This window comes from Melanaphis sacchari, unplaced genomic scaffold (assembly GCF_002803265.2).
Source record: "Melanaphis sacchari strain LSU unplaced genomic scaffold, SCAv2.0 Contig0_pilon_pilon, whole genome shotgun sequence".
Lineage (NCBI taxonomy): Eukaryota > Metazoa > Arthropoda > Insecta > Hemiptera > Aphididae > Melanaphis > Melanaphis sacchari.
The window spans coordinates 25,493,859-25,506,665 of record NW_020270366.1 but is presented as its reverse complement, the minus strand read 5'-3'; positions in this window follow the sequence as shown (position 1 = coordinate 25,506,665).

Sequence of the window (12,807 nt, the reverse complement as noted above, 5' to 3'; positions counted from 1 at the left end):
TTGATTTTAAAGCTCACTTTTTATACCACGCGATTTGCACTATTTACAGTATGCTGTTTGATTACCTATCTAAGTATCTACTTGGTATAGTCATCTATCCAATTAAAATCAATAAAAATCATTAAAAGCAAATAAAGAATTGTGATATAAGAGTTAATTATTTTGTTTAATAGTGTTAAGATATTGCATTGTAGTCAGTTTTTGTACAGGAATATTTATACGAAATTAAATGATGATTAAAAGTTGTTCGAATAACAAAATACGCTTTGTCTAGCTATGAAAAAAAACGTTTGCAGAAAATTTTGTTTATATACAATCTACATGCATATAAGAGTATACTGTGTTTCACCTAAGAAAGCTGGTCATTCCTCCTTTGTTATTTTTTGAACTCTTAGTAGTATAGATAGTAGTATTTATAGATAACATTTTAAATGCTACTAAGATTTTTAGTAAATTTTTTTCTTTTTTTCTTGATCTTAAAATATATCACGACTTGGCAATGGCATTTCACTAGTTTAATATGATAATACAAACTTCTAAAATAAAATGAGAATTGCCTATTTAGCTGTAATTCGTCAATTATTCTAAAAATATTAATAAATCTAATGCCTAAATCAAAACGTAAACGAGTAATTTTTGAATTATTAAATTTTATGTCATATTAAGAGTAAGAGTAAAAAATATTTATAAATTATTAAAATTAAAATTAAATACAATTTTGTAAAATATAAAATACATTTAATATAGGTATATACGCATATTTAGTAATACACTTATTATGCACATATATCAATATAAACAATAAAACGTAATATAATAATATTAAATACTATACATATTTCTTAACAACCACATATTTTAAACCCATTCTATTTATACGAACCATTATTCGTTTTGATAAAGTTTAATTATTCAGAACCAAGCAATCAAGTTTAAATTTTTAAAATATATAAAAATATTCAAAAAAACTTATCTGCTTAACGGATCAAATTTTAGTTGAACACGATTTGTAAATAAATCAGTAATTGCAAATCAGTATATACGTATATCTCACATAAATGATGATAGTATATACAGTATACACGTATACACTCAACAATCGCAATATATTTTATTCTATGACGAGTTTGAGCAAACATTTTATAACGCTCAATTTGTCTTCAATTGTAATATTTCCCTCGTATTATACTTACAAGTTAAATTACATTTTGTACACTTTCCTCACGGAGGTATATTATAAATATATATAAACACACATATACATTATATTATGTACACGTTGAATTTTACGTCGACACGACGAACGCTCGTCTTATATCGTAGCCGCCACCGCCGCTGTCGTAATATATATCGTAATCACACCACACACGAGTAAAGAATAACACATAACAGTGCGATGGTTGAATAAGGACAACAAGACGAAAGAGACGATGGAGAAGAAAAATGAAAGAAAAAAAAAAAAAAAACATTACACACGTCGATGCCGGAGGTGGCCCCGAGGTCAACCCGTTTGAAGTCCCGTCAAGAATATTTCTACGCGTTCGTCTCTCGCGGGATTCTCGGTCCGTCTCTATCCGACTGCGCGTACATAATATTATATACCTGTAATACGGCTATATTATATGTATATATAATATAATAATAATAATATTGTATATACATAATATATTATACATACATGCTCCGCGCGCACAATATTATATTATTACCATTATATTGTTTCGCTCGTCATTTATCACGCCGTCGTCGTTTTATTTCTCTCACCTGACCGTTTTACACGCGTACCTATAATATATTATTATTATTATTATTATTATTATTATTACTATACGATCGCGCGCACCGATCGTTCACGCGCGTTATTTGTTGTACATGGCTCGTAATCGTATTCACCCTGTCTCGTATTATTATTATTATTATTATTAATATTACTATTATATACCTACGTGCGCCCATGAATTATAAATACACGAGTAATATACCTATGTATTTAAATTATTTAATGTATATTAGTGCGTTTGTGTGCGTATAATGGGTACACCTTCACACGTACAAAATATTATATACTACAGGCGTATGATATACACTATATATTATTATTATTATTTTATATTATTATTATTATTATTATATGAGTCGCCCGCACAATTTGTTATTCACCCGATTGCCGCCGTCGCAGTCGTGGGATGAGTAATGGACTTCGAGATGCGCGCAACAGGTGACGGATAGGCATGTAGAGAGTTTACGTGTACCTATGTTTTATCTCTCGGAGTGTGACGTGAGAACGCACGTGTGACAAAAATCGGTGAGCGCGATTTTAGGACTCCGAAAACGGCACGGCAAGGTGTATCATCGTAATTTATAACCATCTGTGTGTGTCTTTCGTACGTGCATGAACGTTGAAAATATACGTTTCACGAAAATCTGTCGTAATAAGCACTTGGAAGAAAGAGTCTAAACATTATATCCCTATACGTTATACGAGTACAATTAAAGTGAAACGCGATACAAATTTTTTTTAGTAACATACTCGTACATAATTTTATCAGTTCCATTATAATATCTAAAAATTTGTCAGTAATTGTTTAAGCACTAAACGTATCACTATATATGCTTACTACTATAGATTTCCTGTGATTTTTTTTTTTATGGTTAGTCATAGTAAAGATAGCAAGGCACAAGTTATTTCACAAGGTTTGTGCTACAAGTCAACCCTAGCAATAATTTAAACGCTCTTAAAAACGACTTCAAGAGGAATTTTGGAAGGGCGATTGCGACCGAGTTGAGTAACTGTTCATGACAGATCTTCGTGAACGCGTTCTTATTATATACACAGTATCTATATAAATACGAGTATGTCCTACGCGTGACTGTGTGAAAGACGGAGACAACAGACCTTAGTTTAACGTTCTCTAAAGGCATTAAGCTACTAATTAATTGCTACAACTGTGTATTTATAATATGATACTGATTCTGTATTATGTGTGTGAATCACGAACATGAATCACACATCGTTTGCGATGGGTACACATATACGGCTATTATGCTTGGGTGATTTATGCAATAGTATTGTTTTGTGATTTTAACCGTTGTAAGGATTACAACAGATCGCTGCAGAGTCCTTTGAGATTATACATGAATGGTTTTTGGTATTTTTTTATATCAAACTTGTGTTGTAAGATGTTCTTTATTGTACACCTAAGAGTATATTTATTTGAATACCTAACAATATAATATAAGGACGACGCACGTATATTTTGCTTTACAAAATAACAAAGTTATCAGAGGTAAATTATGTGGGAAATCGATGTTCTAATTGAAAATGAAAATGTTAATATTGATAAAGCTGAGAGTGTTAAATTATTAGATACATTAGTTGTACAAGCCACTTCATGTTAAATTTGGGACCATGTCGACCAAAAAAATATCTTAAAAATAGATCGCATAAGCAAGCATAATATATATTATACATTGCGTAATCAAATAATTGTGATCATATTTTTTTTAAACGGTGAAGAGATTTAGAAATGTATAATGTATAATATGACCTATTATTTTGTGATTATTGTTCAACGTAATATTCTAATTTTATTATTATAAATTAATTGATTTGGAAGATATATGGTAGTCAGTAACGTATTTACGAGAGAGTTATATGGTAATAGACTAATAATAGTTGTAATTGTAAATAATGTATAACAACACTTTTTTTTCAAATGTACGCTCTGTTAATATCACAACAACTTTTATCACGTAACTTTTATTTATATATTAACATTGTTGTTTTTGTCATAATATAACGTAATAACTATGCAGTAATATTGTTTCGATTTCGTGACAGAGCTATCAGATATTTATCATCTGATATTTTTAATTTGTTTCCGATTTGTTTAATAGTATAATATTAATATTATATACGGTACACCTACTTATAATATTATAAGCTCCGAACTGTATTGTAGCAATTATCATTGTATTATATAATTTTCATTGTCTAGATCTTTATACACATTAAGTGGTATAATTAATTACTACATTTTATAGTATAGTCGATCGTGATCGATCAGAAAAGAATTCAACTGCCTATAATATATCTATATAGGCACTATAGTATTATTATAGTCGGTATGCCCAACATTGCAGTGCATTAATGCAGCGCATACATCCACACCTGCAGAAGCGTGGGTCGGACACATCCACCACGCGGATAAAGGGCAACAAACTCTCCGTAAACCTTTTTGCACCCGAGTTTAATGGAAATAATATAATAATATAATAATGGTATAAATATAATATATATATATATTTATTTTGTTGTTGTTGTGTTATGTTATACGAATCGTAATAATGTTGCGATAACGCGTGCAGTAAGTTACGTACAACGATACAGTTAAAAAAAAAATAAAAATACGGTTGTAAAAAGTTCTAACTTTTTCTTTACGCTTCCTCGATCAATTAGATAAAATACTGTTATACATATTAGCCGTTTCTAGTGGTTAATAAGGTCATCTATATTATAGTCATACAGTGTGTGTCTCGATAATACTGACTCATTGAATGACTAATGATAATATATTATAGGTATATATTGATAACATAATCGTATCATACATTATACGCGCTATGTACAATATTATATTATTTTATAATGATGAGTGTCTATGCATTTATAGCCGATCGCATACAAAGTATTCATTTCTCATCGATAAGTATACAATAGAAGAGTATTCCGTAAACGTTTAATAATAATAATAATATTTCTAGTAGGGGTGGGGGTAAGTACTGAGTACATCAATATATATATAATATATATTTGTTTATAGGTACACGTCAGTCTTTAGGAAAACAATAACCAATATGCATCATATATTAATATTTATTATTTATATTAAATTTTATGTAATTATAACGCGCGAATTAAGACAATGATTACACGTAATATATTATATACACATACGAATGTCGATTGTCCTCTAAATGTTTAATGTCACGTTTTTATTGTCAATACGAACTTTCGTAAAACAATACAATCGTTGTATCGCGTAAATTATACTGTTTTGCTCATATAATATATTATTATTATTATTATTATTATTGTTATTAAGAATACCGGTATTTAAACTTTTGTTTGTTTTAAATTTGTTCAAAACGAATGGTGTTTACGATGTTGACAACATTCGGTCTTTGTTTATTTATTGAACTAAATGTAGTTTTATGTTAAACTCGTTTAACTCGCGGTGCAGTATATTATAGTATTGTGTTTAATATTGTCTCGTAGATTAAATTTTATTTATGTTTTTCTCTTACAATATTGAAACTAAATCTAATTCCGATGTACAGTATATCCGATATTTAATTTGTATAAAATAAAAATCACTATACGTTTTTACTTTACGACCATTCGAGATCATAAAGATTATTATAAGTATCGAACACAAAGAACAAAACGTAAAAAAAAAAAAAAACGATTATATAAAATATTATCTAGTTCAAATATTATCAGAAATATTTCATTACTTCTCGGAACTGTTTATCGACAAGTACATTATATTACTTATTATAAATAATAGACGCAGAGATGAACAGAAAATCACATATCATTATAATACAGACGGTAAAAAAAACTATCAAGTGATATACGTACGATAGCATATTATAACACGTGTCTATAAAATAAAAATATTACATAATATTTAATAAAAATAATAATTGTATGATGTGCGTGTGTGTTTCATGTACGTGTCTATTACACGCATATGTTAGTAAGTATAATAATATTAATACGAATTAACATTGGAGTGATTGTCTTTTTCTAAAAGACGAATATATAATTTTTTTCGGTTAAATGTGGTAAAAATAATATCGAAATATTATTTGTGCATAATGCGCACATTATTTGTTTGATTTGATAATGGTAAGCCCATAGTCTATAATATGCGAAAACATAACATGTATTTATATTACAAATATAAGCTACAGTCATATTAGATTCGATATAATTTTATATATGGATAGCTGATTTTTGCCTGTGTACCTGTGTAATGCGTATAAATGATTTTATACAAAATTTGTCATTGGGCAATACGATTAAAATAAATGTACAAACGTTATATCTGAATAATTAATTTTTGTAATTGTGTTGTCGCGTAAAACACAAGGTGTGATTTGTAAAATCCATAGAACAACCGAGTGAAATACTCATGCACTTACATAGTATTAATAATACAAATACCTGTATGATATTTGAAATCGAAACTCGTCGATAACATGATGTGATTAAACTTATTATAATGTTATACTTGTTATAGGTACGCATTTTATTATAATATTATAACCAGACGATTGGTGTAAGATATAATACACCTCGATAGACAGCATGCACGAAACTTTATACGAGACACGGCCAAATTTCGTTGGATAGTGTTTTGTATTAATAAAATGCATCGAATCGCCGGGCGTGCACGCGAGTTACAGAAGCTCACATACGGTGTATGTGTGGAAAAAAAATCTAGACATAAAATCTAACATAGTATATAATATTTTGTTTCGTCATAGACCATAGTAATACGCGTACGCTTGAAAATTTATTTTATGTAATACGTACTGGCTACGATGTCCATAAGTATCCTATATCGTCTATATCTGGGTAGTTAGTATTTAATTTCGTGCGACCCACAACTACTGTAAATCGTAACATAATATTATTTCACAGCCATTCGCGCGCGCAAACCAATATTGTGATTATTATTATTATTATTATTATTATTATTATATTAATGATTTTGTATTTACGAACACGTATTGTGTATCGTAAAATGCGCGTAATCAGTTGTAAATACATTACGACACGATACTACATGTTTATCGTTATAACGCGATCGCCCGCGAGTCCTAACGAGCGTTCGTTTGTCCTTTGAATTCGCATTGGTATACACGTCGTCCAGCTTAGGTTAGGCACCTATACCGCGTAATATCATTATACTTTGTTTTATATTATTGTACATATAGGTATTTTGCTATGTGTTCCGAGTACACATAGTATACGCGTATGCGTCTATAATATTCACAGTTTATACGTTTTTACATTATTTTCTCGTTGACCATTGATGTAACCATCGTTTAAACTCGGTCGGTCAACTCCATATTCGTCTGTTTTCACTAAGTCGTTATGTTAAACAAGTACGTCACACAGATTTCTTAACAATAAAACATAATATTATTATTATCGTTCTTATACATTATGTCATTAGGATATAATATTATAATTTATAATGTAAGTATATAGTACATAATATATAGCCAGGCACTTTATGAATTTTTTATTTTTTTTCGTAGAGAAGCGCAATGCACAGACGCATCATAGTAGAATGTTTTCGTTTTCGAAATAAATATTATGATACGAATGGAAATGCACACATGCACAGCAGTACAGCACATTGATATATCTTAAATGCGTGCGCCGAACGATCCGTTTTAGTGTACGTTGAAATATATAATAATTTACAACCGGATTTCATATATGTTTATATTTCCACATATTTAATCTCCTTCCTGTTGATTAGATTTATTTCAGATAGTTTTATTATAATTGATTTCCATAAAATTGGCTTACAGCGAGATGTATCGTCGCCGTCACACGAACAATAAAAATAGCTAGCAAGAGGATGCTTTGTATTAAGTTTCAGATTCGTAAAACGGGAAAGGTCTACTATTAAATCATTTTTAATATTGTATATTATTATATAATAATATACAATATGATTAATAATGATTTTTTTCTTATTAGGTCATCTGTATCAAAGCTGAACAATAAGCGTAATTGATAAAATAATAATAAATAATTAAACAAGTGAAATTAATTCCCAATAAAGGTACTTTGCTATGAAATATTCATCATAACAATAATAATAATAATAATAATGGTTAAATAAAATGTATATAAATATTATTTTAAATAAGGTAGAAATGATGCTAATATATTTTTAGCTTTCTTTTGGATTTCCTGAAATAGTTGTGAATTCCGGTAGAATAATAAGTGGATTGGAATAGTGAGTTAACTTATAATTAAGCGTTTAAAATAAAACTTTACTGAATCTACGACAGAGTGTATTTTGAAAACTGAGTGAGTATCGTCGAAAACGTAAAATAAAGTTAGTGTTATGATGCAAAGACTTTGGACTGTAATTCAAAACATGATTTACTATGTAAACTTATAGGTCCAATTGAGTGACACATATAATAAAGTCAATTATATTATCACACAATTAATTTAAAAACAAATTTAAATGCATGCAATATGCACCCGAAACACGTATAGAAATATCTCGATCACGTGTGTTCTTTAGAATGAAAAATTTGCATACAAAGAAATCGGTATGGTCGTTAATGAATAATTCTGTTATTAATTCTATCAGACTAAATTAAAAATGTTAATTAACCGCACGTATAATATAATATATTACTGATTTAATACGCAGCACTCATTAATTCGTTAACCGTCGATCAATCAATTGTACATGCAAAGACTATACGTTTTAGCATGCAATACAAGGTCATCGATTCGCCTTCGTATAAAAAATTTGACTTCATTACCCGAAATGTTGAATTAATGATCTGTAATACATGAATAAATGCACATCTAAAATTATTGATAAACATGCGTATCTATCATTTGAGCGAAATGGAAAACTATAATATAATAATATATCATATCATTAAAGTGTACATTTTATGCTATACAGTAGTAAAGTACCTATATTATAGGTATTAATTTTAAAAAGCTTATATTTAAAACATTTTTTATAAATTAACGTCCTGGTTAACATTTCGTGTGTGAAATTCTACTAATCTATGGATAATTTTTTTTTGGAAAAATATCATACACACGTAAAAAATCTTTATTTATTTAAAATATATTTATATATACATTATAATATATATATATTTATTTTAATACTGTGATAGAGTATCAAATTCATCCATGCCTAATAATTATTTATATCGTTTAAAATTGAAGCAGATTGAACATATTATTAAAATACACATAATAGTGTTATGTTTATACTAAAATACATGTTGTATTGTTTTCGAAAGGCGTAGTTATAGTTAATCGTTATTAAAAGACCTAATCACGACGGTACTCTCTGTGTATAATTGATATATTTACTTATTTTTTTTTTTAATGCATAAGTCTTGATAAAAATTATGTAACTATTTGTACTGCACAGAAAAGAAGAATGATAAAAAACGTTGACAGTATATTTTGTAGTCAATAATAATTTGTTGATATCTTATTCATATATTTTTTATAAGGTATGTTAAAATAATTTAATAAAGAACGATTATCATAAAAAAAAAAAAATGTATCATTCTGTAACGTCATCGAATCAATATACTATACAGATTTCTGTTAGAACCGTTCGATTGAACGATTCCACGTGCGTAATATAGGGGCCCGGTTGCCATACATTATATTACTCGTGTCGTATTATTGTTGTCATTCGGGTCACGTCGCGAATACGGAATATATTATACTCTATATAGTGGTCTCGTCGAGCGTAAACAAGTTACTATTATTATTGCCACCAACAGTATAATAATGTCAACTTCTTGATATTTCTGTACGTCTTTCGATAGTGTTACTGTGTTATAGAATAAAATATAATATTATCATCTTATACTTTGTTCCGAACTATCATTTTTATTTTCAGAATTTACATGTGCATTATTTATTAAACTGCACACGTGAACCTTCGAAAATTATGAACACATAATTCATAGGGTATTAAAAATATTATTTATATTATATCCGGGTGAACGAATTCGCATAGAAAAAATACTGACATACCATTCACCAATATAGAATAACACTTTGTACACATATGCTCAGCACACTACTCGATTAGAGGAAAATGCAAAACAACAATACACGTTTGTTTATGATTTTTTTGAAAATTAAGAATTTTATTTTATTACTTTATTTCTTACGTGTATATTTGTGTATGATATGCACTTGTGTATAATTGCAGTTTTAAACTGTATGTTAGTGTTGACGTTCACGAATATTATATAATAAACAGTTTATAGCCTCATATGTTATAGCGAAAATAATATTTATAATAATTCTTGTTAGTATAAACACTATAGTTCTAATAGGTAGGGTTGATTCGAAAAATTATATGATTTATGTATTTAAGTTGAAAAATATTCAAAAACAGTAAATCAGTATGTTATTTTATTATTATCAATAAATTATCATAAGATATAGGACATAGATTTAAAAATTGATTAATAATGTCAAAATGGACAGAATAAAATGTAATCTATAATATACTTAATAAACTTACTATATATTATAATGAGTTAACTTTTAAAATATTAAGATGGCCAATCGAAGACAGTGGTAGCTTTCTCTTTCGTAAAATCTAAACCTATTGATAAAAAAAAAATAAATTAACTTTTCCGACCCATCCCAATTATTGTTTCTATCTGCTGTGATCTGTATGACAGTTAATAAGTTAAATATTTTAAAGGATGTATCGATAGTCATAGCATTTCAATTATTTAGTAATTAATTTTAGCTTCATAGAAATCAACGTTAATATATATTGTGTAAGTCCCACAAGTTCTTTTATTTTATCATGCTTAAACATTATGTGTACAAATATATATTTTAATAAACTGTCTTTATAAATACCAAGAAAATGGACCTGCTACAGTATTGTACGTCTTGTACCCGATTAGAATAATATTATCTACCACGTAATATTATTGTAATATTAATATTAATAATATTACAGTAAATCCAAGAATATTATCTTGACGACTGTGATGTACCAAAATAGCCTATCCATGACGCCGTGTGATAATAATTTATACTGAAACATACTTACGCGAGAACAATAATTATTATTATTGTCAAGCGTAATTTAATTATTAAGTATGCCTTAGTCGATTGTTGTGCATTTTATTATATAACTATATAAAACAATATTATTTTATATCGAATAGTATTAGAATGTTGTTAACCTTATCAATGTTAGTTGTTAAAGTTTTCTCTCAGTATATTATTATAGTGTAATAACTTAAAAATATCTGTTTTTTGAATTTCACATAATTAATGGAAAAAGTCATGTTATTGACAATAGTACTATTTTAAAGTATTTTTTATTTTTGTGAAATATAATATCCTGTAAAATACTGTATGGGATATGAGCATTTTAACATTGTGCAAAATAATTTTTGTTTTTGAAATACTGCATTTTTGTACTAGAAGTGTGAAAGTATGATCGAAGTGTAACATAACAATTCGTTCACCACATTTGTCTATAAGCCGAAAAATTCTTACTACACTCAACAACGCAACGATCAAATCCATTAGTATTATTAAATATAAAGTTGACCTATCTCGTCATTTATGATGTGGCGTTTGTTTACCACACTGATTCTTGTTAAAAAAAAAAAAAAAATACGACGGAGACTATACGCAAACAAACGACGACTATCACGGTTTTATTTTTTAGATCACGTGATTTCGACGACAACGACAATACTTTTACTATTATGTTTTTTTTATTTTTTGTAGTCAGCTTCGGTTTCGATGTTTTATTATAATATTATATCATCACTCGTCGGAACGTAAGTAAACATAAGAATATTAATAAATCTAAAACCATTCGCCGTTCGGGAGACAGAAGATCGGCTTGCTAACATGAGAGCGAGTTTGGTTTAGTCGAAAAACGTCCATTGTCTCGCGCGGTGTAGCGTGTGTCTCGGACATAATATTTCTTGAACAATTGGTTGGCGGCGTTATACGCTGTGCTGGATTACAATAACATAGCTGGTATGCGTATGGTATATGCATGTAGTCGAGAGTCGTAGCGAGCAAATAGTCACAGGTGAGGGTGGGGGCCCAGTTGTGGTTTTTTTTTTGAGGGGGAGGGGAGCAGTGCAGTGGACAGAGATTTCACCGGTAGATTTTTACGATCATTTGTTGTGTTTTTTACTACAAAAAGACACATTCGAAGAATGTGCGCACGTCTCATAAATATATATATAATATATACACATATGAAACTATAGATATAGATATGGATTCCGCGTGAAGTGGTTTACTGCGACGGCCCGTTTATATTATAATAGCGCGCACATAAAACTGGTTCGGGGCTAGGTCAGATGAAAAACGACAGTAACAATTAAAATTATACAATATAATAGTAAATAATATCGATAATTACACTCCGAATCGTTCATCTGGGTCTGCCATTTTTAGCTGGAAACTCGATAACAATAAAATATTACGTTGCATCGCGATCGCTGGCATAGATGATATTTTCTTCACCATTTATTTTTAGACGATAGAACTTTGTGTAACTATCTGAGCGCACTATTTTCTCCAACAATTGGCCAACCAGTGATCATACTGACAGAATGTTATCGACGAGCGGAGTGCAGTTTGAATGTATGATACGGCATGCATATTACACGTTTTCAATATTATTATTATTATTATTCATCACAGTTGTATATATTACCTATACTATGTATAATGTACCTCTCACGGATGGTGGTTTTCAGACCGCAGGAATTCCATCTGGAATTGTTTATCAGTTGCCGACGCCGCCGGCGATCATCGCGTTCAGACCTCGGTATTGTTTTTTTCATATCCGCACCGGCTATGGATTTATCACTACGTAACGTTACAAATATCATAATGATGTTGAAATAATTTTTTAATTTTGATTTTTGTCAAATTTAGATCGTTGCATTATGGTGTGTTTCGATTGGCGTTTTCTTTTTTGATATAAT